Below are 24,873 nucleotides of genomic sequence, written 5' to 3'. Positions count from 1 at the left end.
AGTCACATGTATGATTTCAGAGCCATAAAGAAATGGCCCTGAAATGAACAAAGGGTTCAGAGAAGTGCATGAGGCAAGGTCTGAGGGATTGCGATGGGGGCCATCCCAGGTCTGGACCAGAAATGTGTTTGTAGATGGTAGCCGGGATAGGCAGACTCATCACAGCTAGTTTGTTGGAGGAAAATTTGAGTTCCAAAGCAGTGAATTTTTATGTTTGACCATTTTGTCACTTGTGTCACTAAAAAGGAATGGGCCAGATGGTGGTCTCTAGTATGTTTTTCACAGTGTAGCGTCTGCAGAGGGATTTACCTTCATTGGCTATTAACAAGCAGTCTGAACAGCTTAAATGAGAGTCCAGTGTTGAAAGGCAAGAAATCCAAATGCTGCAATGTCCTTTAATTTCGAATCTCAGATGAACTTAAACGTTCAGTTTTAAAAGTCGCAGTTGACAGTCATAGCCAATGGAGAAGATGACATCTTCAAGTATCTGTTCAAATGAGCCATTTTTTCTTCTCTCTCTCTGTAAAATGCAAAAAAATTATGGTTAAACCCAAGAGTTCTGATGTGTTGGCATTCAGTGTTTTGACTTTGGTTTTCTTTGGACTTTGGTTTTTTTCAGTGATGTATAGTTAATGTACAATATTATGTTAGTTTCAGGTGTATAATGTAGTGATTGAACATTTAAATACGTTACAAAATGATCACTCATTATTCTGATAACCACTTGTCACCATACAAAATCTTTTTGATTTTTTAAGATTAGATAGTTTAGAGGTTCTCAAACTTGAAAGAGCTTCAGAACCACCTGGTTGCGTGTGTGTCAGGGGACTTGTTAAAATACAGATTGCTGGGCCCCATCCTCAGGATTTCTAACTTAGTAGAAATTTGCATTTCTAACAAGTTCCCAAGTAGAAGTTCCCAACTTCCCAGCAAGTTCTCTGCTGTGTGTATGGGGACCACACACAGTCTGAAGATCACTGTTCTAATACATCCTCCAGTTCAATTGGGCTCAATTTAGTTTAAAGTCCTAAATTCTTCTGAAAATCTGATGAAAGCCATAGACCTTTTCCCCAGAAGAAGCACCCAGCTAAACATAGACACTTATAATTTTAGAGAATTTATCCCTAAGGGATTCCAAGAGTCTTTGCATAAAAGCTCTTGTCCTGTCTAGAGCTGAGGTCAGCAAACTTTTTCTGTAAATGTCCAGATAGTAAATATTTTAGATTTTATGGGCCATACAGACCCTGCTATAACTACTCAAGTCTGCCATTGTAGTGGGAAGGCAGCCATAGACAATATGTAAATGAATGGGCATGGCTGTGTTCCCAAAAACTCTATTTACAGAAACAGATGATGTGCAGTATTTGGCCCAAGGGCTGTAGTTTGCCAACCCTTAGTCTAGAGTATGGATTTTAGAATCAGATCTACATGGGTCATTACCTGTGCAACCTTGCGGTCAGCTCTTAACCTATGACAGCTTTGTTTTCCTCATCTGTAAAATGGCATGTAGTGAGTCTTGCTATAAAGTATTGTGTTGAAACTTAACTGAGATAATCCACCCAGAGTTCCAAGCATTTCCCTTACATGTTGTAATTTTGATATTTAATAATATTAATAATAGTAAATGGATAAATTCTAGGGCGAAGGCCCTCATGAACCATACAGGCATCGGACAATATTAGTTATTGTTATTATTGTTAAGCAGACAGCATGCATGAGAATTACCCAAATACAAATGAAGAACTGGGAATGTGGTATTTTGTTCTAGAATTGTGAAATAAGAGGGATGGATGTCTAGTAAGGCCCTATGTGTCCTAGCCACTGTCTTTCTCTCCAAACTCATCCGGCCACTGTACTGACACCCTGATCGCCTCCTGTCCATGTGATCTTCAAATAACCCCCCTTTTCCCTGGAATGTTCCTTCTTCCTACCCCATCTTTCAGGCCTCTGTATCACTTCCTCCAAAGGGTTGGTCATGTAGGACTTGTTCTTTTCCCTTGTGACACTTATTAGACTTTGTACTTATTTATTTGTGAATTTACTTGATTCTAGAATGTCTTCTGCATTAGAACTCTAGACTTTTTGAGGTCTGGACCATATCTGTTTTGGTCATCACTGCACAGCTGGAATTAAGCACTAGGTCTGGCACTCAGTGGGTGCTCAAGAAACATTTAATGAATGAATGAGCCAATTTTACCCAAGGTTATTTTTGGCTCAAAGCAAAATAATGACACTTTACCTTTGGAGCCCTCTATTAACGCTCTTATATTGAGGTAGAGGTGGGGAAGGTGAGGCAGGGGTGGGGAGCTCTCTTATTCAGGCAGTTCTGTGCTTATGTTGATTTCTGTGTCATTATGTTCCCTCACCTACCATCAGTGTAGATCTTCAGTGCTCTCCCCCGATTGTCTTATCATAGAGCCATATCTCAAACAATGCTACTCAATGGTGATGGACCTTCTTTTTTTTAATTGACATATAGTTGATTTACAATGTTGTGTTAGTTCAGGTGTACAGCAAAGTGATGCAGTTATACATGTATGTATGTATATATATATATATATATATTCTGTTTCATATTCTTTTCCTTTATAGGTTATTACGAGATATTGAATATCTTATAATAACTGCTATACAGTAGGACCTTATTGTTTATCTGTTTTATGTATAGTAGTGTGTATCTGCTAATCCCAAATGCCCAATTTATCCCTCCCCCCACCTTTCCTCTTTGGTAACCATAAATCTGTTCTCTATGTCTGTGAGTTTGTTTCTATTTTGTAAATAAGTTCATTTGTATCATATTTTAGATTCCACATATAAGTGATATCATATGGTATTTGTCTTTGTCTTATCTACTTAGTATGATCATCTCTAGGTCCATCCATGTTGCTGCCAATGGCAATATTCATTCTTTTTTATGGCTGAGTAATATTCCATTGTGTGTGTGTATGTGTGTGTGAGGGGGCTACTTTATTGGTGAGGGGGCTTCTTGTCCAGGAGTAGTTGGTTTTAACAGAGAATTTTGGGGATGCAAAGCCTTAACACCAGAGTGGAGCTCTTCAATGGTGGACTTCTAGGCTGAGGTGGGTGAATGTGTGGGATAAATTGTGGAAGAGGAGCCATGGCTGAAATCCTTTAAATCCCAGCCCAGTGTCAGCTGTCTGCTCTGAAGCAGCATTGGGCAAATGTTTGTATCTGAGAGAGGTAGTTGCTACTGTTACATGAAAACCTCACTTAATTCCCCAAACATACTGATATAAAATGTATTTTGTGACACTAATTCAGTACTGGTGGCTTCTTTTCCTCCTCCCCCCTCCCCCTCCCCTCCCTCTGCCCCTTCTTCTTATTCTTCTACTTTCTAATGATTTAAGCTCTTATTCCTAGTTATGGTGGGGGAAGAGAAAGAGAGAGAGAGTAACCATGGCTAACAATGGCCTCATATCTATTGGTAAACTCAGGAGCTCCTCAAACTGCCTAATTGACTTGGGCCAAAACCTTTTACAAAAAGAAATGAGCTTAAAATGTAACCACCAACAATGAGGGTTGGAGTGGTATAGCAGAAGATCTTGGAATGACATGTCCGGTCTCCTGGGCTCCTCTCTGATACCATCCATAGCTTTGATAGTGCTGTGTGCTCTAACAGGGCTTCCCTTAACATTCCAGCTGGGCATCCATACACTTTTTCACCTCATATATTTCTTCAAAGCTGTGGGAGCCTATTCAGCCAGTACATAGAGACAGCATCCTGTGCTAGTGGAGCGCAGTCAACACCCCAGGGCAACACTCAATGAATGGGGTGTGGGAGCTAGTGCGCCAGCCTCCTGAACTTTGAAAAGACAATACTGCGAGGTACTGTGTATGTTTCTCGGAGGTCCCAGTGGAGCTGGTCCCCCCTATCTGCAACAGCGACCTCAATAACCCACCTTTATAGAGCTTTCCTTTTCCCAGTTTCATTCTCTCATTCCCTCACTCATGGTTTTGCTCATTTATTATTTGTTTTGTTTTCATGATGGTGGGGCATCTCCCATATAAAGCCCCTACATCCAAACCTTTTCTCAGCCACAGCTTTTGGAGGAAATTAACTTAAGACAAGGGATGGGGGGGGAGACCTTTAAGATGGCGGAAGAGTAAGACGCGGAGATCGCCTTCCTCCCCCAAAATACATCAAAAATACATCTACATGTGGAACAAACTCCTACAGGACACCTACTGAACGCTGGCAGAAGACCTCAGACTTCCCAAAAGGCAAGAAACTCCCCACATACCTGGGTAGGGCAAAAGAAAAAAGAAAATACAGAGACAAAAGAATAGGAACGGGACCTGCACTTCGGGAAGGGAGCTGTGAAGCAGGAAAGGTTTCCACACACTAGGAAGGCCCTTCACTGGCGGAGACTGCGGGTGGCAGAGGGTGGAACTTCGAAGCCGCGGAGGAGAGCACAGCAACAGCGGTTCGGAGGGCAAAGCGGAGAGATTCCGGCACAGAGGATCGGTGCTGACCAGCACTCACCAGCCTGAGAGGCTTGTCTGCTCACCCACCCGGGCTGGTGGGGGCTGGGGGCTGAGGCTCCACCCTCTTTGGAGGTCAGATCCCAGGAAGAGGACTGGGGTTGGCTGCGTGAACACAGCCTGAAGGGGGCTAGCGTGCCACAGCTCGCTGGGAGGGAATCCAGGAAAAAGTCTGCACCTGCCTAAGAGTCAGGAGACCATTGTTTTGGGGTGTGTGAGGAGAGTGGATTCAGAGCACTGCCTAAATGAGCTCCAGAGATGGGCAAGAGCTGCGGCTATCAGCGCGGACCCCAGAGACGGGCATGAGACGCTAAGGCTGCTGCTGCAACCATCAAGAAGCCTGTGTGCAAGCACACGTCACTATCCACACCTTCCCTCCCGGGAGCCTGTGCAGCCCACCACTGCCAGGGTCCCGGGATCCAGGAACAACTTCCCTGGGAGAACGCACGGTGTGCCACAGGGTGGTGCATCATCTCGCTGGCCTCTGCCGCCGCAGGATCGCCTCGAACTCCATACCTCTCCCTTCCCCCAATTTGAGTGAGCCAGAGCCCCCGAAGCAACTACTCCTTTAACCCCGTCCTGTCTGAGCGAAGAACAGATGCCCTCAGGCGACCTACACACAGAGGCGGGGCCAAATCCAAAGCTGAACCCCGGAAGCTGTGCGAACAAAGAAGAGCAAGGGAAATTTCTCCCAGCAGCCTCAGGGGCAGTGGACTAAATCTCCACAATCAACCTGATGTACCCTGCATCTTTGGAATACCTGAATAGACAACAAATCATCCCAAAACTGAGGCAGGGGACTTTGGGAGCAACTGTAGACTTGCGGTTTGCCGTATGTGACTGACTGGTTTCTGGTTTTATGTTTATCTTAGTTTAGAATTTAGAGTTTATTATCATTGGTAGATTTGTTTATTGATTTGGTTGCTCTCTTCTTTATATATATATATATATATATATATTTTTTTTGCTTTTACTCTTTTTCTGAGTGTGTATGTGTATGTTTCTTTGTGTGATTTTGTCTGTAGAGCTTTGCTTTTAACATTTGTCCTAGGGTTCTGTCTGCTCTTTTTTTGTTTTTAGTATAGTTCTTAGTGCTTGTTATCATTGGTAGATTTGTTTTCTGGTTTGGCTGTTCTCTTCATTCTTTCTTTTTCCTTTTTTATTACTTTTTAATTTTTTATAATTATGTTTATTTTAATAATATTATATCTTTTATTTTCTTTCTTTCTTTCTTCCTTCCTTCCTTCCTTCCTTCCTTCCTCCCTTTTCTTTTGAGCCGTGTGGCTGATAGGGTCTTGGTGCTCTGGCCAGGTTTCAGACCTGTGACTCTGATGTAGGAGAGCCAAGTTCACGACATTCATCTACCAGAGACCTCCCGGCTCCACATAATAACAAACGGTGAAAGCTCTCCCAGAGATCTCCATCTTAATGCTAAGACCCAGTTCCATTCAACGACCAGCAAGCTGCAGTGCTGGACACTGTATGATGAAAAACTAGCAAGACAGGAACACAACACCACCCATTAGCAGGGAGGCTGCCTAACATCATAATAAGGTCACAGACGTCCCAAAACACACCACTGGACGTGGTCCAGCCCACCAGGAAAACAAGTTTCAGCCCCATCCACCAGAACACAGGCACTAGCCCCATCCACCAGAAAGCCTACACAACCCACTGAACCAAACTTAGGCACTGGAGGCAGACACTAAAAACAACGGAAACTACAAACCAGCAGCCTGCAAAAAGGAGACCCCAAACACAGTAAGTTAAGCAAAATGAGAAGACAGAGAAACACACAGCACATGATGGTAGAAACCAACCAGACCAAACAAATGAAGAGGAAATAGGCAGTCTACCTGAAAAAGAATTCAGAGTAATGATAGTAAAAATGATCCAAAATCTTGGAAATAGAATTGAGAAAATGCAACAAACGTTTAACAAGGACCAGGAAGAACTAAAGAGCAAACAAACAATGAGGAACAACACAATAAATGAAATTAAAAATTCTCTAGAAGGAATCAATAGCAGAATAACTGAGGCAGAAGAACTGGTAAGTGACCTGGAAGATAAAATAGTGGAAGTAAGTACTGCAGGGCAGAATAAAGAAAAAAGAATGAAAAGAATTGAGGACAGTCTCAGAGACCTCTGGGACAACATTAAACACACCAACATTTGAATTATAGGGGTCCCAGAAGAAGAAGAGAAAAAGAAAGGGACTGAGAAAATATTGGAAGAGATTATAGTTGAAAACTTCCCTAATATGGGAAAGGAAATAGTCAAGTCCAGGAAGCACAGAGTCCCATAAAGGATAAATCCAAGGAGAAACACACCAAGACACATATTAAACAAAATATCAAAAATTAAATACAAAGAAAAAATATTAAAAGCAGCAAGGGAAAAACAACAAATAACACACAAGGGAATCCCCATAAGGTTAACAGCTGATCTTTCAGCAGAAACTCTGCAAGCCAGAAGGGAGTGGCAGGACATATTTAGTGATGAAAGGGTAAAACCTACACACAAGATTACTCTACCCAGCAAGGATCTCATTCAGATTTGACAGAGAAATTAAAACACTTACAGACAAGCAAAGGTTAAGAGAATTCAGCACCACCAAACCAGCTGTACAACAAATGGTAAAGGAACTTCTCTAGGCAGGAAACACAAGAGAAGGAAAAGACCTACAATAACAAATCCAAAACAATTAAGAAAATGGGAATAGGAACATACATATTGGTGATTACCTTAAATGTAAATGGATTAAATGCTCCCACCAAAAGACATAGACTGGATAAATTGATATAAAAACAATACCCGTATATATGCTGTCTACAAGAGACCCACTTCAGACCTAGGGAAACATACAGACTGAAAGTGAGGGGATGGAAAAAAATATTCCATGCAAATAGAAATCAAAAGAAAGCTGGGGGGCTTCCCTAGTGGTGCAGTGGTTGAGAATCTGACTGGCAATGCAGGTGACACGGGTTCGAGCCCTGGTCTGGGAAGATCCCACATGCCACGGAGCAAGTAGGCCTGTGAGCCACAACTACTGAGCCTGCACATCTGGAGCCTGTGCTCCACAACAAGAAAGGCTGCGATAGTGAGAGGCCTGTGCACTGCGATGAAGAGTGGCCCCCGCTTGCTGCAACTAGAGAAAGCCCTCACACAGAAATGAAGATCCAACACAGCCAAAAATAAATAAATAAATAAATAAATAAATAAATAAATAAAAATGTCTCCAGTCATTAAAAAAAAAAAAAAGAAAGCTGGAGTAGCAATTCTCATATCAGACAAAATAGACTTTAAAATAAAGACTATTATAGGAGACAAAGAAGGACATTACATAATGATCAAGGGAACAATCCAAGAAGATATAACAATTGTAAATATTTATGTACCCAGCAATGGCACACCTCAATACATAAGGCAAATGCTAACAGCCATAAAAGGGGAAATCGAGAGTAACACAGTTATAGTAGGGTACTTTAACACCCCACTTTCAACAATGGTCAAATCAACCAAAATGAAAATAAACAAGGAAACACAAGCTTTAAATGATACATTAAACAAGATGTACTTAATTGATATTTATAGGCCATTCCATCCAAAAACAAGATAATACACTTTCTTCTCAAGTGCTCATGGAACATTCTTCTGGGTAAATCATATCTTGGGTCACAAATCAAGCCTTGGTAAATTTAAGAAAACTGAAATCGTATCAAGCATCTTTTCTGACCACAATGCTATAAGACTAGATATCAATTACAGGAAACATCTGTAAAAAATACCAATACAGGGAGGTTAAACAATACGCTACTTAATAACCAGAGATCACTGAAGAAATTAAAGACGAAATAAAAAAAAAATACCTAGAAACAAATGACAATGAAAACACAACAACCCAAAACCTATGGGATGCAGCAAAAGCAGTTCTAAGAGGGAAGTTTATAGCAATACAATCCTACCTCAAGAAACAAGAAACAACTCAAATAAACAACCAAACCTTACACCTAAAGCAATTAGAGAAAGAAGAACAAAAAAACCCCAAAGTTAGCAGAAGGAAAAAAATCATAAAAATCAGATCAGAAATAAATGAAGGAAATGATAGCAAAGAGCAATAAAACTAAAAGCTGGTTCTTTGAGAAGATAAACAAAATTTATAAACCACTGGCCAGACTCATGAAGAAAAAAAGGGAGAAGACTCAAATGAATAGAATTATAAATGAAAAAGGAGAAATAACAACTGACACTGCAGAAATACAAATGATCATGAGTGATTACTACAAGCAACTATATACCAAAAAACTGGACAACCTGGAAGAAATGGACAAATTCTTAGAATAGCACAACCTTATGAGATGGAACCAGGAAGAAATAGGAAATATAAACAGACCAATCACAAGCACTGAAATGGAGACTATAATTAAAAATCGTCAAAAAAACAAAAGCCCAGGACCAGATGGCTTCACAGGCGAATTCTATCAAACATTTTTTAAACATCTTTATTGGAGTATAATTGTTTTACAATGGTGTGTTAGTTTCTGCTTTATAACAAAGTGAATCAGCTATATATATATATATATATATATATATATATATATATATATATATATATATATATATATATATCTCCCCATATCTCCTCCCTCTTGCATCTCCGTCCTACCCTCCCTATCCCACCCCTCTAAGCAGTCATAAAGCACTGAGCTGATCTCACTATGCTATGTGGCTGATTCCCACTAGCTATCTATTTTACATTTGGTAGTATATATAAGTCCATGCCACTCTCTCACTTTGTCCCAATTTAACCTTCCCCCTCTCTGTGTTCTCAAGTCCATTCTCTGCGTCTGCATCTTTTTTCCTGTCCTGCCACTAGGTTCTTCAGAACCTTTTTTTTTTTTGAGATTCCATATATATGTGTTAGCATACGGTATTTGTTTTTCTCTTTCTGACTTATTTCACTCTGTATGACAGACTCTAGGTCCATGTACCTCATTACAAATAGTTCAATTTCGTTTCTTTTTTTTTTTCTACTTAAAAATGTTTGTTTTTGTTTTTTTTTTTTTTTGTCTTTTTTTGTTTTTGTTTTGTGGTACGCAGGCCTCTCACTGTTGTGGTCTCTCCCGCTGCAGAGCACAGGCTCCGGATGCGCAGGCCCAGCAGCCACGGCTCACGGGCCCAGCCACTCCACGGCATGCGGGATCCTCCCAGACCAGGGCATGAACCCACGTCCCCTGCATTGGCAGGCGGACCCCCAACAAATGTGCCACCAGGGAAGCCCCAATTTCATTTCTTTTTATGGTTGAGTAATATTCCATTGTATATATGTGCCACATCTTCTTTATCCATTCATCTGTTGATGGACACTTAGGTTGCTTCCATGTCCTGGCTATTGTAAAGAGAGCTGCAATGAACATTGTGGTATGACTCTTTTTGAATTCTGGTTTTCTCAGGGTATATGCCCAGTAATGGGATTGCTGGGTGGTATGGTAGTTCTATTTTTAGTTTTTTAAGGAACCTCCATACTGTTCTCCAGAGTGGTTGTATCAATTTACATTCCCACCAACAGCGCAAGAGTGTTCCCTTTTCTCCACACCCTCTCCAGCATTTATTCATTGTAGATTATTTGATCATGGTCATTCTGACTGGTGTGAGGTGATACCTCATTGTAGTTTTGATTTGCATTTCTCTAATGATTAGTGATGTTGAGCATCCTTTCATGGGTTTGTTGGTAATCTGTATATGTTCTTTGGAGAAATGTCTATTTAGGTCTTCTGCCCATTTTTGGAATGGGCTGTTTGTTCTTTTGATACTGAGCTGCATGAGCTGCTTGTAACTTTGGGCGATTAATCCTTTGTCAGCTGCTTCATTTGCAAATATTTTCTCCCATTCTGAGGGTTGTCTTTTCATCTTGTTTATGGTTTCTTTTGCTGTGCAAAAGCTTTTAAGTTTTATTAGGTCCCATTTGTTTATTTTTGCTTTTATTTCCATTTCTCTAGGAGGTGGGTGAAAAAGGATCATGCTGTGATTTATGTCATAGAATGCTCTGCCTATGTTTTCCTCTAAGAGTTTTACAGTGTCTGGCCTTACATTTAGGTCTTTAATCCGTTTTGGGTTTATTATTTTGTATGGTGTTAGGGAGTGTTCTAATTTCATTCTTTTATATGTGACTGTCCAGTTTTCCCAGCAACACTTATTGAAGAGGCTCTTTTTTCTCCACTGTATATTCTTGCCTCCTTTATCAAAGATAAGGTGAGCATATGTGCATGGTTTTATCTCTGGGCTTTCTATCCTGTTCCATTGATCTATATTTCTGTTTTTGTGCCACTACCATACTGTCTTGATTACTGTAGCTTTGTAGTATGGTTTGAAGTTGGGGGTTTGATTCCTCCAGCTCCATTTTTGTTTGTCAAGATAGCTTTTGCTCTTCAGGGTCTTTTGTGTTTCCGTACAAATTGCGAAATTTTTTGTTCTTGTTCTGTGAAAAATGCCATTGGTACTTTGATAGGTATTGCATTGAATCTCTAGATTGCTTTGGGTAGTATAGTCATTTTCACAGTGTTGATTTTTCCAATCCAAGAACATGGTATATCTGTCCATCTGTTTGTATCATCTTTAATTTCTTTCATCAGTGTCTTATTGTTTTCTGTGACAGGTCTTTTGTCTTCATAGGTAGGTTTATTCCTAGGTATTTTATTTTTTTTGTTGCAGTGGTAAATGAGAGTGTTTCTTTAATTTCTCTTTCAGATATTTCATTATTAGTGTACAGGAATACAAGAGGTTTCCGTGCATTAATTTTGCATCCTGCTACTTTACCAAATTCATTGATTAGCTCTAGTAGTTTTCTGGTAGGGTCTTTAGGTTTCTCTCTGTATAGTATCATGTCATCTGCAAACAGTGACAGCTTTACTTCTTCTTTTCCGATTTGGATTCCTTTTATTTCTTTTTCATCTCTGATTGCTGTGGCTAAAACTTCCAAAACACAGTTGAATTTTTGTTGTGAGAGTGGGCAGCCTTGTCTTGTCCCTGATCTTAGAGGAAATGGTTTTAGTTTTTCACCACTTAGAATGATGTTGGCTGTGGGTTTGTCATATATTGCCTTTATTAAGTTGACCTAAGTTCCCTCTGTGCTTGTTTTCTGGAGGGTTTTTTATGATAAATGGTGTTGAATTTTGCCAAAAGCTTTTTTACATCTATTGATATCATCATATGGTTTTTATCTTTCATTTATTTTATATGGTGAATCACATTGATTGATTTGCATATGTTGAAGGATCCTTGCATTCCTGGGATAAACCCCACTTGATCATGGTGTATGATCCTTTTAATATGCTGTTGGATTCTGTTTGCTAGTGTTTGTTGAGGAGTTTTGCATCTATGTTCATCAGTGATATTGGACTGTAGTTTTCTTTCTTTGTGACATCTTTGTGTGGTTTTCTTTCTTTGTGACATCTTTGTGACGGTGGCTTCATAGAATGAGTTTGGGAGTGTCCCTCCATCTGCTATATTTTGGAAGAGTTTGACAAGGATGGGTGTTAGCTCTTCTCTAAATCTTTGATTGGGAGAGAGACCTTCAAAATGGTCAATGAGTAAGACGTGGAGATCACCTTCCTCCCCACAAATACATCAGAAATACGTCTACATGTTGAACAACTCTTACAGAACACCTACTGAACGCTCGCAGAATACCTGAGACTTCACAAAAGACAAGAAACTCCCCATGTACCTGGGTAGGGCAAAAGCAAAAAGAAAAAACGGGGCAAAAGAATAGGGACGGGACCTGTTTCTCTGGGAGGCAGCTGTGAAGGAGGAAACGTTTCCACACCCAGGAAGCCCTTTCACTGGCAGAGGTGGAAGGTGGTTGCAGGAGAAGCTTCAGAGCCACGGAGGAGAGTGCAGCAACAGTGGTGCAGAAACTAACACCCCATTGTAAAGCAATTATACTCCAATAAAGATGTTAAAAAAAAATACAACCTGATTTAAAACTAGGCAGAAAACCTGAATAGACATTTTCCCAAAGAAGACATACAGATAACTAAAAGGTACACGAAAAGATGCTTAACATCATTAATCATCAGAGAAATGCAAGTCAAAACCACAATAAGCTGTCACCTCTCACTGGTCAGAATAGCTATCATGAAAAAGAACACAAATAACCAGTGTTGGTGAGGATGTGTAGAAAAGGGAACAATTGTATACTGTTGATGGGAATGTAAATTGGTGAAGCCGCTGTTGAAAATAGTATGGAGGTTCCTCAAAAAACTAAAAATAGAACTACCATATGATCCAGCAATTTCCACTCTTGGGTATAAATCCAAAGAAAACAAAAACATTTTTTCCTAAAGATATATGCAACCCAATATTCACAGCAGCACTATTTACAGTAGCAAGATATGAAACAATGTAAGTGTCCATCAACAGATGAATGGGTAAAGAAGATGTGGTATATATATATACAGGAATACTACTAATCTAGAAAAAGATTGAAATTTTGCCATTTGTCACAACATAGATGGACTTGGAGGGTATTATGCTCAGTAAAATAAGTCACACAGAGAAAGACAAATACTGTATAATATCACTTATATGTGGAATCTAAAAAAATAAAACAAACTAGTGAATATAAGAAAACAGAAACAGACTCACAGATATAGAGAACAAACTAGTGGTTACCAGTCGGGAGAGGAAAGCAGGGGAGGGACAAGATAACATGTAGGGGATTAGGAGGTACAAACTACCATGTATAAAATAAGTAAGCCACAAGGCTGTATTGTACAGCACAGGGAATATAGCCAATATTTTATAATAAGTATAATTGGAGTATAACCTTTAAAATTGACACTATGTTGTATCCCTGAAACTTTATTCTATTTCAGAATAAATTTCTTTATATTAAAAAAGTTGTTGATACATAAAGAAGTGTGCCATAAAAAAGATATGTTAAAATGTGGAGGAAATGATTAAGACTGTCCACTGGATGTGGGAAGGGGACTGTTCTATAAAGTCTTTTCATGATGCTATGTAATGACCAAGATAAATCTTGAAGAATCAGCAGATATTTTCCAGGCAGACAAAATAGTTGTGAGTGAAGAATGTTTCCAGAAGAGAAAGCAGTATTTATAAAAGCATAGTGGTGTGAATCATTCTTCATTAAAACAAAATTCATGCAACCAATGTTTACTGAGTTCCCACTAACTGCCAGGCTCTGGACCAATCAGGGGACAGCAGGAGTTCAGATTGGCTGGCATGCAGACAGCTGAAATGGGGTAGAAGTTCAGAGCATAGGTCTGGTGTCAGAGTTGATTTCAAATCTCGACTCCAAGTTGTACAAACTTGGGTAAGTTATTCAATCTCTTTGTGCCTTGATTTCCTCATCCATCAATACATGCAGTGAGTATCATAAGAAAATGTATGTAAAGCATTTTGCCCAGTGTCTGTGCGTGATTACGTCACTCACCAATACTTCTTTCATGTTGTTAATTTGGTATAAATGAGTACATGTTACTTGTATGGATGTAGAAGATATTCAACTCTTTGTAACCACACACACACACACACACACACACACAAAGACAAGGGATGATCTAGTGGTGATGCAATGATCTTAAAATACTTTTGCATAACAGGTGGTGACTTGTTATTGTTTTTTCAAAGACAAAGGTGAAGAAAATGGCCTTGAACTGAAACATATGGAAAGATGGCTTTAGACTAGTATATCTGATATGGTAGCCACTAGCCACACGTAGCTCTTGAGCACTTAAATGTGACTGAAGAGCTGAATTTTTAATTTAATTTAATTTAACTTAACTAACTTAACTGAAATAACTACATATCCCTAGTGGCTACTGTACTGGACTACACAGCTTTAGATATTTTATATATATATATCTTTTATTTATATATATATATATAATATATGTATGCATATAAACTCATTCTGGAGGTTTAAATAAATTTTGTGGCTGACTCTGCTAGTTCCTTACCCAAAAGATTCTTTTCCATTGTGGGTTATTACAAGATATTGAATATAGTTCCCTGTGCTTAACAGTAGGTCCTTGTTGGTTACCTATTTTATATGTAGTAGTGTGTATATGTTAACTCCAACCTCTTAATTTATCCCTTACCCAGTATCCCCTTTGGTAACCATAGTTTGTTTTCTATGTCTGTGAGTCTATTTCTGTTTTGTAAATAAGTTCGTTTTTACCACTTTGCATTCTTGATATGGAATGGGGTTTCTGTCAGGAAATGCAGGTAATCCCATACCTCCTTCACCTCCAGCTGTGATGGACAATTGTGCTGAAAAGTTGCAGAGCTCCCTTGTAATGCACTTTCAAGCGTTTGGTGAATATTTGGGGATCCAAGTCTATTTCTTCCTACCGTGTCCATCATCAGCTAACCGCAATACCCACACTTCTGCCACAGGAAAAAAGATATTTCACTCTCGCAGGCTTTCATTGAATAAAGAGATTTTTGGACTGAGCTCCTTGAAATATCAACGCTCCATATTACTCCCCAGATACAGATATAAATCTTTATAACGGTACACTTTACAAGCACCACTCCGGAGTCTTTTCTGATTATTAATCACAGTGTTTCCTTATTAATACTGTAAAAAATGTAAAAGGCATAAACATTTTGCAACCTATCTGTTCTTTCTGTGTGGGCATACATCAGGGGCTGCTTTAAGCATCCCTAATGGTTCACCCATCACATTTTTTTATGAGTTTATATGGGAAGAAAATTGTACCAGAAAACTGAATTCAATGACTGTCATTCTATGAATAAATTCTGTTATCTTTGATACTTGGGGTATAATAAAAACATACAAAAGTTAAATTTCAGCATCCTTGCAGAGTTATGTCAACTGTTTTTAATGTCAATAAGACAGTGCTGTTCAACCAATGTTTTATCCCTCCAAAAAATACTGCTTGGTTTTCAGGTTGTGTTTTCATTAAAACAACTTGTTTTTAACAGTGAGATGCTGTGTATGTTTGCTAATCTATGTATACTACAAAGTCTGATCAAAATGAAGGGTTATAATTTCAAGACATGGAGCTCAGTAAAAATCCGTCTATACTTTGGATGAAAGATTAAAATAAAAGTCAGATATCCATAAAATGTGTTTATATAAGTTAGATCAGAAAATATCTTGGTAGAGTAACTTTGATCAAGCAGATTCTTTATATTTTTGTATTTACACACATCACCCTGTTATTAGAGGGCATATTTTACATTGCATCCTATAGGTATATTCTACAAATAAGATATTGATCTTTATGATCACCTATGAGATTTAAAAAAGAAAAACGCAATGATCTAAATAAAGTGCAGATTTCCTGAATTATCCAACTTCAATATTTGCAAATTGATTCACTGTGCTTCTTTTATAGGATAAAAACTCTAAGCAACTTCTTTAAGATATGGGAAGCCTGAAGCACAGTTTCCCCACAGTATTGACCCACAGACTCTCAGCTGCTCATCCAAAGGTCTATAATTTTCCTTTGGGGAGGGGGTGGAATGTTGAATTTTTACCTCCGAAAGATCTAACCTATCTAAGTGGCCATTTCCTTAATAGCTTATTTGCTAAGATACAAGAAAACTGAAGTTAAAATCGCAAAGATGCTCAGGAATGTCAAAGCTCTGAACGGCCTCTGCCGCCTTCACTCCCCCCCACCCCACATACCCTAATGAGTCCATACATATAAGTTACAAAGTAATGAAACATTGCACGTATTTGCTAGTGATGTGGACGCATCCCTCGGATTTCTGAGACCCTCTGCACTTAGTTATTAACATCTGGGACCTCAGGCTTCCTATATTCTCTTAAGCTTTGCCTCAGGGAGGTTTCTGCCTCATTTCCTGGTCTCAGGCTAACCCTCAGACCCTCTGCATGTAGGAAAAGCAGGAAACGATTTGGACCGAAGTACATTTTGAGGTATGTAAACCAAATTTATTCCCAAGTCTAGTAGAGTTTAAAAAAAATCCTTTTTTTTTTTTTTTTTGTGAAATAAGTAGGTAATTGAAATAAAACTGCCTCCCTGGCCTAAATATGTGTCAGATGACATGAATTCCCCATTTGTCTGTGGAGACAGCTTCTGATCTTGACCACAAGCAAGATTTCCCAGAAAAATTAAAGTCATGGAAGGGAAGGCAGGCTCAGGAACAGGTCCATTAGGTGGGCTGTTGGAGTTTCATTAGACACACCTTAACCTCTTTTAGGGCATTCACCCAGTTTATTTTCATGACTGGGCTAAATCATCTTTTCTGGACCTACCCAGCCAGATGACTCCATGTGAGCAAATGAGTGTTTTGTTTTCTTTTAAAAGTGTACAAGGAGTTGCTTATTAGTGAAGAAGTTTCCAGAGTTGACATCCTTGGAAGTTAATCCTGATTAATAGGTGCTTGGCTGTATAATTTTGGCTTTTGCTTGACATTGAGGCTCTGGTCTCCAGCCACCTGGCAATTATCACCAAGTCTCAGGGCACACCTTGTAGACACCCCCGTGTGGGGGAGATGGCTTAATTGGATGGCATAAACAACACCTTATAACCAGGAAACACTCATTAAACATCTCATCTCCCAGAATTTCACAATCCTCTTTCATTTTCCCATGTTCACTGGCACCACAAAGAGGTGTTTTGTCTTTGCTTTGTTTTGTTTTGCCTTTGTATGATATTTGCTGAAGTTTTTCCTTGCTCTGGGGTGGTTGTCAGCATTAAGGAGAAAGTGGAATCGACATTGCTTGAATGTTTTCACCCTGGAGAGGTTAAGCCAATGTGTCATGGTGGGGCTCACGCTTAGACACACATTGGAACAATTGAGACTGGATCGTGGATAGCGAATGTTCTCAGAGCTATGTTTTTATTTTGATAAGTAGGAACAGCTCCATACAATTTCTCCACCGGCTTCTGGGAAATGTCTCTACTGTGCATTCTCTATAGATGCAGCAATGTGAGGGTTTGAGGTTGAAGTATAAGAACTTTGATGGGGGTTTTCAAGATGGCAGTTGTTTCAAATTTCACCCGAAACCCCTGGCACACAGATTTGCACAAATGGCATTTCTTCTGTAGACTAAAATCAAATAAATGGCCTGACAGTGGAGGGAGACAGAGGCACCTTGGGCTTCTGGCTCCCCAGACTCTTCTGCCCTCTCTCTGATTCACAAAATGACCTGGGAGAGACTTTGAGGATATGGTCATATTTTTTAACAAATTAGGGAAGTTAAGTTTCTATGAAGCACTTTCTCTGTGTAGAGCACAGAGCTAGATGTTGTGAGGATAAAGCGACTTTATATAGGTCTTACTGCTAAAGAAATTCATAATCTAGTTGGAGAATTAGTGTCAGGTCTAACTTAAATACCTGTGAGTTTGCATCCAACGTGCAATGGTGATTTGAGAGACCAGGAAAAGACTCCAAATATATCACCTATACCAAGGTTAAAGCCAGCTCCAATTTCATCGTAACCCAACCTCAGCCTCAAACCTAACCTGTCCAAAAACAACAGTAGATCTCTTACACTGAGTACCTGGAACATGCTTGGCATTGTGATATGTTCTTAATAGATGTGATGTTATTTCGTTCTGAACTGTATTCGGCTCTGAGCCTGCTTTAGCTTCTCTGCCAGTTCAAATGCCAGGAAACCTCTTATATAGGCTTGGGTTGAACTGGATAGCCACTCAAGGCACTAAACTGCTGCCCCAGATTTGCAAATGCATGTTCCCAAAGCCACGCAGAGAGCTGTCATCCAAGGCGTCTACATGTTTTGGAAATTTGGTAAGGCTGGGAACGAAAGGAACCTGAAGTAACATCCTAGGATATTAGGGTGTCCCCTTCCCTCAATCCCCAAGGGGCTCCTATCACCCTGATGAATTGTAAAGAGTAGAAAAGTTCTCTAATAATAGTCTCAACATGTTTCTTCTATGTCTGCAGCTTATTTACAAGAAGGGCTTCAGGATTCCACTGTCTTTAAGGTCTCTTAGATTGTGGGCTCTGTGTGGGTGAGAAAGAGAGACAGAATTCTCTCAAGACTTGACTTGGATTTTGAATTCTGAATTTCTATCTGTACAGCTACAAAGAACTACCTGACTGCCCCCCGCCCCCCATCTCTGAAGTGTCAGCACAAGTTCGGAATGATAACTCTCCAAACACCATTAAGTCAAGACTACTGGTGTGTTCATTGAACCTGGCTTATCCCAAACCACAGATTTTTTCAGGAATAGAATTTTTGAAGTGTGCTCAGAATTATTTTTTTATTGGGGAGGAAAAAGCTCTATAAATTTGTGCCAAAGTAGATCATATAGCTACTTTTGAAACTCTTCCTTTTGTTCTTGTTATTCCTACTAAAATATGGGGAGATACCCTAAGGATTCATCTGTGTGACGTGGAAGAAGCACCCCCAGAGCTGTACTTTTAAAAGTCTTAATAGATTCCAAAGATTAGTTGAATGTTATATGCCACTTTTCATACATTTCTTTGCTTTCTTAGACAACCCTGAAAGACCAACATTAATAATTCTGCTTCCAGGGATATCAGCTCGGTGCTTTGTGACCGCCTGGAGGGGTGGGATGGGGAGGGTGGGAGGGAGGGAGACGCAAGAGGGAGGAGATATGGGAACATGTGTATATGTATGGCTGATTCACTTTGTTGTAAAGCAGAAACTAACACACCATTGTAAAGCAATTATACCCCAATAAAGATGTTAAAAAAAAAAATCCTGCTTCAACAGAGTAACTGAGGCTCAGATGAGTTAAACAACATGGCCAACTCCATACATCAGCCTCTTGTGCTCCTTCCACTAACACTTTGCTCCTTTTAAAGTTGTTTTCAACAAACCTCAGAAATCTTAGACATTGTGAAAATATATGAAAAGAAAAGTAATTTTATTTAAAAACTTCTCCAGCTTTATTGAGACAAAACTGACATATAACACTGTGTAAGTTTAAGGTGTACAGTGTGTTAATTTGGTAACATGTCTATTGCAGTATGATTATCACGGTAACCATTTATGTCCATCACGTCTCAAAACTACCCTTTCTTTTTTGTGGTGAGAGCATTCAAGACCTACTCTTTTAGCAGCTTTCAAGTATATAATACAGTACTGTTAACTATAATTGCACTGCTGTGCCTTACACCTCCAGAACTTATTCATCTTCTAACTTGAAATTTGTCCTCTTTACCAATATTTCCCCATTTCCCTCATCCGTCAGGCCCTGGTACTCTACTCCCTGTTTCTGTGAGTTTGGCTTTTTTAGATTCCACATATAAGTGCTATTTTACAGCATTTGTCCCTGTTTGATTTACTTCATTTAGCATAATGCCCTCAAGGTCCATCCATGTTGTCACAAAAGGCAGGATGTCATTCTTATAGCTGAAAAATATTCCATATATATTATATATCACATCTTCTTTATCCATTCATCTATTGATGGACACTTAGGTTGCTTCCATATCTTGGCCATTATACGTACTACTGCTAGGAACATTGGAGTGTGTATATTTTTTCAAATTAGTGTTTTTGTTTTCTTTGGATAAATACCCAGTAATGGAATTGCTAGGATGTATGGTAGTTCTAGTTTCAGTTTTTTGAGGAAACTCCAGTTGGCTGCACTGATTTACATTCTCACCAACAGTGCACAAGGGTCCAAAAGAAAAATCATTACAGCCTTAAAATAGGTGGTTTTTTTCTCATGTCCTGTTTCTCATCAGCACCACTAAGGGAGATGGTATAAAAGTCCCAAGAAGAATATTGGAGAATGTGTTCAAGACAACTGGGGCACAACACTACTTATTTGTATCTGCTATAATGCATCAATAGAAATGCAGAAGAAATCTGATATGGATGTTAAAATGAATATTGCTGAAGGAAGAAGACTCTTGGCTTCTTGGTGGAACCATGAAGAAGAATCAAAAAGTTTAGCTAAGCATTGGTGCCAGTCAGTCCCATCATTTGGCAAAAAGTCAGTGACTAGAGTTGATTAGTTGCAGCTAACCAGTGGAGTGCTGGTAAAGTAGGGGTGGGGCTCTGGGAAGCCAGATTTGTGGCATTTGTCAAAAAAAGGAATCTAAAAAAGAATGCATATATGTATATGTATAACTGATCTACTTTGCTGTACAGCAGAAACTAACACAACATTGCAAATCAACTATACTGCAATAAAAATTTTTTTAAAAAGACCAATGGTTTAACAATGGTCTCAGAAATTCCTGAAAATTTAACAACTGGCTCTCATAAGCCACGATGATCTGGCTCCGACATGCTACCACAATTCTTCTCTGAGAATTGATGGCCCCAGGCAGCTTCTGGTAAGATACATCCAGGATTTACTTGCCCAGGATTTCCCAGGTGGACGCTCATCATGGGTGTGATGCTGGTTCCATTCATCACATTTCCTACTACAGTGGCTGGTGATTAAGGAAATCCCCTTTCAAAAGAATCTTTCAAGCAGGTAGAACTTTGTTTTGAGGAAAACAAGACAGTGAAAAATGTTTGTAAACACCAAAGATGCCAATTTATCAGGGAGGTCTCAGATGAAAAACCCATTAGAAATAAAGCCCAAATTCATACTACTCAGTAGCAAAACCCCCCAAATAACCCAATTTAAAAAGGGACAAATGGCTTGAATAGACATTTTTCTCAAAAGCAGCATACAAGAGGCCAACAGGTACTCAATATCACTAATCAGGCAATAGAAATCAAAACCACAAGGAGATATCACCTCACACCCGTTAGGATGGCTATTATCAAAAAAATAAGAAATAATAAGTATTGACAAGGATGTGGAGAAAAGTGAACCCTTGTGCACTGTTGGTGGGAATGTAAATTGGTGCAGCCACTATGGAAAAAAGTAGGGGGGTTCTCACCACAGAGATCCAGGGCTGCAGGTGAACTCAAGCCAGGCAGAGCCTTAAGGGGCCGAATTTCCTCTCTAGGAAGAAAGGGGTGCACAGTACAGCTTGGGGTCAGGAGCTGGGTTCCCATCCCAACTGCCACTCTGTAGCTGTGTGAACCTCAGACAGCTTATTGACCTTTGCAATCTCTGGTTCTCATCTGCAAAATGTAGATAACATTCCCAACTTCATGATAATGTTATGGGACTTATATGTAAATAGCTTTGAAAGTACGCAAGTAACATATATAAAAACATATTTATCTAGGAATATCTCTAAGTGTCAGATATATAGTAAGCCCTCTTCAGTGTGGTCCAGAAACTGTGCTCCTGGGAGGGTCTCCCACTTGCCCCCAGGTCTCCCTGGAGCCCAGCCTTTGCCCTCTGTGCAAGGGTGGGGAACGAGTGTTTCAGTGCAGGCTCTGCTCTGGCAAGAGCCCAGCACCCAGCAGGCTGAGCCAGAGCCCTCTAGCCAGGTGCATCTGGCCTGAGTCACCATGCCGGGCCAGGTGAAGCTCTGGGGTGGCACCTGCCCGGGGTTGGCAAGACTTCTGAGAGCACTGCCTAATCCCCAGTAATCATAATGACAACAATAGTGGCGATAATGCAGGGCTTTCTGTGCACAAAGTGTGATTCAATCCCCAAAGGTCCAGGAACTCTACGAAAGGTCCTGATAAGTATTATTATCTCGTGGGAGGGCAGCAGGTTTCCCCTGCGGGCAAATTCTGTGTGGGGAAGTAAGGAGCCTGAGACATCAGGAGGCAGGTTCAGGGAGAGCTTTTCTTTCCTATTTCTCTTTGGAGGTGAATTATCAGCAGCAAATGACAGAACACAAGCTCAGGTTTTAAGGTAAAGAGGGGGACACTGTGTGGGGGGGCTGTTTGCCCTGCATGTGTGGTCTGCAGCTGGCACACTGGAGGGTCTTCAGGGCTGGCAGGTAATGGTAGTGAACAAAAACGGTCAAGTGGAAGGCAAGCATAGTTCAAGTGGAATGAGATCAAGATGACCATGCCCATTGATGCTTGGCTTCTGTACTGGGGAAGGATAAGGAGGGGTGGGGACTGTGGCAAAGTGAAGGGAAAAGAGCGTGCTCCTACGAAACAGGGCATCTCTGCTCAGATCCAACCAAAGCTGACCCCATCTTCCAGTTTTGGAGGGAAGCAGGAAATCTAATTATTTTTCTTTTTTAAAAAAAATTTATTTTATTGAAGTAGAGTGGATTTACAATCTTGTGTTAATTTCAGGTGTATAGCTAAGTGATTCAGTTATACATATATGTACATTCTTTTTCATATTCTTCTCTATTATGGTTCAACACAGGATATTGAATATAGTTCCCTGTGCTATAAGTAGGACCTTGTTGTTTATCCATTCTCTATGTAATAGTTTGCATCTGCTAATCCCAAACTCCCAATCCATCCCTCTTCCTCCCCCGCTCCCCCTTGGCAACCACAAGTCTGTTCTCTATGTCTGTGAGTCTGTTTCTGTTTTGTAGATAGGTTCATTTGTGTCATATTTTAGATTCCACATATAAGTGATATCATGTGGTATTTGTCTTTCTTTGTCTGACTGACTTCACTCAGTATGACAATCTCTAGGTCCATCCATGTTGCTGCAAATGACATTATTTCATTCTCTTTTATGGCTGAGTAATATTCCATGGTATATATGTACCACATCTTCTTTATCCATTCATCTGTCCATTTATCCATTCAAATGTCCATGGACATTTAGGTTGTGGAAATCTAAATTTTTGTGAAAGGTACTTTTAAATTTGAAATATTGGTAACTGATTTGAACATTTTCAAATGCCGTTGGCCTATGGCCTGCCTGGTTAGGGTCTCTCTTGGAAGATAATCCTTCAGTTATTTCAAATTTTTAAGGAGTTGAGCCTCATTATACACATGGAGTTGGATGAGACAGAACTGGCCCACTGTGCACCTCCCACCCCAATCTGCATCCCCAAGGTTATAAAGGAAGCCAGTGGGAAGGCGGACGATTCAGGGCTCAGTTGGAGTAGGGCTGAATGGGGCTACCCAGCTATAGTCAGGTGAGAACAAGAGAAAGGAAGGTGGTAGAAGGAGGGCTGCTGAGGGTGTGATGCCTCAGGGCGGCTGGAGATGAAGGGCAACTAGGACAAAACGTTGTCGTTTTTAGCTTCCCCCTCCCTTTCTTTCTCTTTACAACCCTACCATCCATTGTTTCTCCCAGTCCTTCTTTCCTTCCTTCCTTCCGTCCTCCCTTCCTTCCTTCCTCCCTTCCTTCCTTTCTTCCTTCATTCCACAAATTGACTGCCCACTTAGGTTGTGTCAAGAGCTTTCCTAGGCTATGGGAATAGTCTAGGCCTAAAAATTATGTTTCTAACTTTTTTTTAACCATACCATATGAAAACAGCTATATAGATTTTTACCAAATTTGGAGTTTGGTCTGACAAGGTTGGACATTGTACAAGCTGGCTGTGAAAACTGTTCTTTGAGGGTATCACTTCAGCGAGACACAGCCAACCTCCAGAGCAGCAGACATTGACGAATAGCGAGAGGTCTGATGGTTGTGAGTGACATGAGACCCAGCAGATGCCTGAGGTGTTGTGGGCAGAGGCTACAAACAGTAGATTCAAATCTGAGCCTTGAATTGAAAGTCACTAGGGAAAGATCTGTTTCTGACAAGGTCAGCTCCATAGAGGTGCTGCTGGGTAAGTAGCAACAACAGGTGTTCATTTAATGATGCTGCTGACTTCTAGCAACATTGTGGAGGCTGTGAGTGGTGAATGGGTCAGCTCACCTTCTCAGTCTCCAAGTGTGGACCATGGACCTTCAGCACCAGCATCACCTGGGAGCATCTTAGAAATGCAGACTCTTGACTCTACCATGGATCTACTGTTTTTTAACCATATGTTCACATGTGTACATTACCACTGGAGCAGCACAGTGGGTATATGTATATGTATAGCTGAATCACTTTGCTGTACAGTAGAAACTAACACAACATTGTTAATCAATTATACTTCAACAAAAAATAAGAATTGGAGAAGCATTGCTCTAAAGCAGGGGTTCTTAACCTTGGATTCATCTGTGGAAACTGGAAAAAAACACCAGCATGCTCGGGCCACCACAACCCCACCCTCCCTCCCCCACCACCAAGAGGCTCTGATTTACTCATTCTCGGGGGATGGTCTGGGCAACAGAAAATTTTGAATCCTTCCTCCCGTGTTTCTCATATGCACCCAGGTTTGAGAACTACTGCTTCTTAGAAATGAAAATTCCTGGGCCCTACCTCAAACCTAACGCATCAGAATCTGTGTTCTCACAAGCCTTGAAGGGGTGATTCTGAGGCATGCCTAAGTTTAAGAACCACCATCTATGGTGGAGACAGACAGGAGAGACAAGCTTGTGTGCATTCATCTATGCGGAGATGAGAGACTGGACAGGGATTCTCTTGTGGGAGACATCCAGCCTGGTGCAGAGGAGGACAAGAAAGGTCTTCT

The sequence above is a fragment of the Grampus griseus genome, assembly GCF_964374135.1.
Source record: "Grampus griseus genome assembly, chromosome: 5".
In the NCBI taxonomy this organism is placed as follows: Eukaryota; Metazoa; Chordata; class Mammalia; order Artiodactyla; family Delphinidae; genus Grampus; species Grampus griseus.
The sequence above is the reverse complement of the archived record's forward strand: the minus strand, read 5'-3'. Positions refer to the sequence as shown.